Here is a 4,117-nt window from a genome sequence, read left to right as displayed (position 1 = left end):
GTGGCCCCCTTTCCCTCCACTGCCCCCATTGGCCACATTTTGGCCAAGCCCTCCTCCCCTAGATGCCCAGCTTGCTCTGGTGGAGACAGGCCAAGTCACCCAGAGCTCCAGCCGCTCTGTGGAAGCTCGTGGCCCCCTCCCCTCCTCCCGAGGGTGTCACCGATACAATCTGGGAGGAGGGCGAGGCCCTGGCAGCCCTGGGACTCTCAGCCTGTGAGCTCACTCACCCCGTCTGTTGTGTGCCCAGCCAGGCAGGGTACTTCCCCCTCACTTCCCCAGAGGGAACAATTCCGGCACCCTGGCACCCTGTTCTCAGCCTGTACCTTCTCACAGAGGCTCCCACCCGAGGTCAGGACAAGCTCCGGCTGGTCTCCCAGCGCACCTGAGAGGTGGAGGGAGGGCTCCGAGTGTCTGGGCCTCCCCCCTGGGCCTCGCCTTCTTCTCCAGCTCCCACTGGACTGGGAAGCCAAAGGCCAGCCAGCCACAGGACTCGGCTCCCCTGGATCACCTCTGTGTACCTGAAGAAGTCGGGGACTTAGGTCAAGGAGTCTGGCCAGTGGGGTCTGGAGGATGGGTCTGCCGCCCTACGACCCAGTGGCAGAAATGTGTGCAGCATGGGTAGCCAGCAGATCTGGATAAACTTTATGACGGTATAACTTAGGTTAGATTCTGTCGTCACTCCTTCTCTGTTCTTGATGTGAAACAGTGATGAATTGTTATCTCACATTGGCATTTTAATACATTTCAATAAAATCTGATCTTAGGACCAAAGTGATAGAATCGCGTGATTACAGGTACATCCATGCGGTAATAGTACAAACCAGGGACTTCAGAATAGTGAGGACTCGGTCTGTCATCAGACAGGAAGCTGGGCCGTGATGCAAGAGGCCAGGTGCCCCTGAAGTGCCACCTTCGTGCTCCAGCCAGCTGAGTTTTTCTCAAATTTTAATTAAACGTTTTTTGAGCACCTAAGAAGTGCCAAGTGGGATGTCAGGTGAAGCTTGCATTTAGTGGGGGGTGGACTGTACGCTCCAGTGAGACACAGAGCTGTCGGCTGGGGGGAGGGGGGAGCACTGAGGCAAGACTAGCGGCCCTGCATGGCCGTCATGTTGCCTAATGTGGTGGGATTATGGGTCACCTTCTCACCTCGGTCTCACAAATTTTCTCTATTATGGAAGAATTTCAAATGTTTTTTCAGATAGATCAACACTCTCTTTAAAATTATATATTCATATACATAAGTTTCTAAAAGACTATTAATCTCACGAGAGTTTTGCATCACTGATTTCAGACATCTCCATTCTGCCACTCACTCGCTTTTTAATCTAAGCCTCAGTTTCCTCATCTGCAAAGTGGGACTCAGGGTTGTGGTGGGACTGAGCGTGATGGGTTTAGAAGCCACTGAAAACTCAAAGCACCGCATGCACAGACCTCATCAGAGGTCGGGCCCTCAGACCTGTGGTGTCGGGGGAGCATGGCTGTTGGGTGGAAATCCCCAGATAAAATCAGCCCTGGCTGGGTCTCCTGCTGGTTCTCTCGGAGGTCATAACTGCTGCTCTGGACCAACCTGTTTCCATGCTTGCGTGGCAGCATGTGCAGGGGGTGGATGGGTCACAGCTGTGGGAATGCCCTCAGTCCTCACAAGCCGATCCACATAAAAAACCATCAGGGCTGACGACAGGAGCAAAACCTTCTCGAAGCCCTTTCAAGTGCATTACGGCCAGGACTGTCTTCTTGTTTGTTTATTGGCACTAGCCTGGCTGCAGAGCATCCACCTGGTCGCACTCCTGGTCATCATCTCATCCACAGTCCCCCTTTCCTGAGGATGAGAATGTGAGAGGGCGTGTGACATCCCCAGGGGCACACAGCCTGCCAGTGGCCAAGCCAGGACTAAATCCAGTCCTCCTGGATCTAGGGTTTTCTCTACAAACGTTTTCCCCCACATATTTGCCAGGAGGCTACCGAGTACCAGGTACACGCAGTGAAAAAGGCACACTGGGTCCCCGGCCCACAAGCAGCCTCTGTTCTGGTGGGAGGGACAGTCGAAACATAATTAATTGTAAACATGCTGTTAAATAAAAGTAAGCGAGCTGCATGAGTGCTTCGATCGAGGGTCAGAAATAGATAATGGGGGGCGGATTTTCTATCCGTGGTGGTCAAGGAAGCCTTCTCTGAGGAGGTGATGCTTCTTCAAGACCTTAGGTAAGGGGAGGGCACGTCAGGCCAAGGAAGGTCCCACAACAGGAAGGCAAAGGAATTTGGTGTGTCTGCTGGTGACTGGAGGATGGGGGCGGGAGGCAGGGGTGAGTCTGGGGAGAGAAGCAGGGATTCTCCGTGCCTCGTGGGCCACAGTGAACAGTTTGGACTGCATTTTAAGTGCCCTGCGACATGGCCAGATGCATGTCTGAGGATTACTGGAGCAGCTGCGCGGCACTGGGTGGAAGCAGGACAGGAGTGGGAACAGGGGGCCAGTAGGGGGTCCCGCCCAAGTCAAGAGGAGAGGGTTGGTGGCTAGGGCAGTGGTGGAGGACGCAGGTAGAGGGCAGACTGGGGATCTACCTTGGAGATTGGAGCCTTGCAAGTGGTGATTTGGCTGGGGCGGGGGGAGGGGCGGGAAGGAGAGGGAGGCAGCAAGGGCGACTCTGAGTTTCCAGCCTGAGTAACACTCAACCTCAGTACCATGTGTGTCCTCTAGGGAAGACTTGCTCTAGCGCTTTATCACAGTCTAAGCTCCATCTCAGCCTCCTCCTGCCTAATAACAGCCTCTCAGTTCAGTAAGAGTCATTATTCTGCCTGCTCAGCAGGTGGGGAAACTGAGGCACACACTAGCAAAGCAAACTGCTTCTTAGGGAACCAGTCGTAGGAACTATACAGAGTGCCAGAGCCCAACCCTGGGGTCAGCCTCTGGGCAGCAGAGTCCAAAGACCCAGGCATCATGTCCAGTGGTTGTGATTTATCAAGCTGTGTGACCTTGAACAAGCCATATGACCTCTCTGGGCCCCAGTTTCCTCATCAGTAAAATGGAGAAAATAAAAGAACCTACCTCATGGTGTGCTTGAAGGATTAAATGAGGGGTAGATTCTCAATAGATGTGAGTGATTACTACTTTCGGATTACACGGGCCATCTGTGTGTCCGCCTCTCCATACACACTGTGTATGTGTGCCTGCTGGTACAGAAGCTGTCTTCGTGCCTGTGTCACAGCTGATGACCAGGCAACCGCTAACGTTTCAAGTTGGCGGTAGCGGATCTGCTCCCTGGGCTTCTGTTTAGCCTTCCGAGCCACCGCTTGGTGGTTGGAGCAGATGCTTTCATGCTCCCTGGAACAAGGGCGTGTGGTGGTTTGGAGGCAGATGTGGAAGGCCAGGCATCTGTAAGCCAGCCTGTTTCCAAGCGCTCTGACCGACCTGACCCAGGAAGGGGGTGGGGCGGGAAGGAGGGGGAGTAAGGGGGAGGGGGCCAGAGAGGGCCTAGGAGGGAACCACCCCCCCTAAGGAAATGCACAGTAACAGATCTAGAGTCTGGCCCGCCCTGAGCCCCTTCTGTGTGGCTTTGGGAGCCTCTCCCACCCCCTTCTCCCCACCCCACCCTCCAAGACTCCTTTATGTTCCTGTTCCCAGAAGGCAGCTGACATGGGGGCTGAGAACAGGGAGGCGAGGCTGGACGGGCAGAGGGGCAGAGGGGCAGGGCTCCCCACATTTTGCCCAGAGCCCTTCCGGAGGGTGTGTCCCAACAGGGCATGCACACACAGTGATTAAGGGGGAGGGAGGAATGACATCCACTGTCCACTGCGGTACCCAGCCGGTGGGCTGGACCGTGGCCAACTTTCCCCTGAGGCTCTTGGCTGCAGTGTCCTCAGCCCTGGCACCACCCACTGGCCTACTCAGACGCTCCTTCAGGCCCAGGGGCTGGAGCCCTGCTGGGAGGAGCCGCCTAGGGGTGGGGTGGGCTGGGCTGGGCGCACCACTCTCCCCCACCCCTCCCTAAGCCTCCCTCCTCCACTCCCTCTGCCCACATCCAGCTCCAGCTGGGCTTGAAAGAGGTGCTCTAATCCTCCCTCCCTCCAAAGCAGGCCCTGCCCTGTATTCTCTCCTTTTTTTTTTTTTTTTTTTTTTTTT

The sequence above is a fragment of the Neophocaena asiaeorientalis genome, unplaced genomic scaffold (genome assembly GCF_003031525.2).
Source record: "Neophocaena asiaeorientalis asiaeorientalis breed wild unplaced genomic scaffold, Neophocaena_asiaeorientalis_V1.1 scaffold133, whole genome shotgun sequence".
NCBI classification, from domain to species: domain Eukaryota; kingdom Metazoa; phylum Chordata; class Mammalia; order Artiodactyla; family Phocoenidae; genus Neophocaena; species Neophocaena asiaeorientalis.
Note: the sequence above shows the minus strand (reverse complement) of the source record.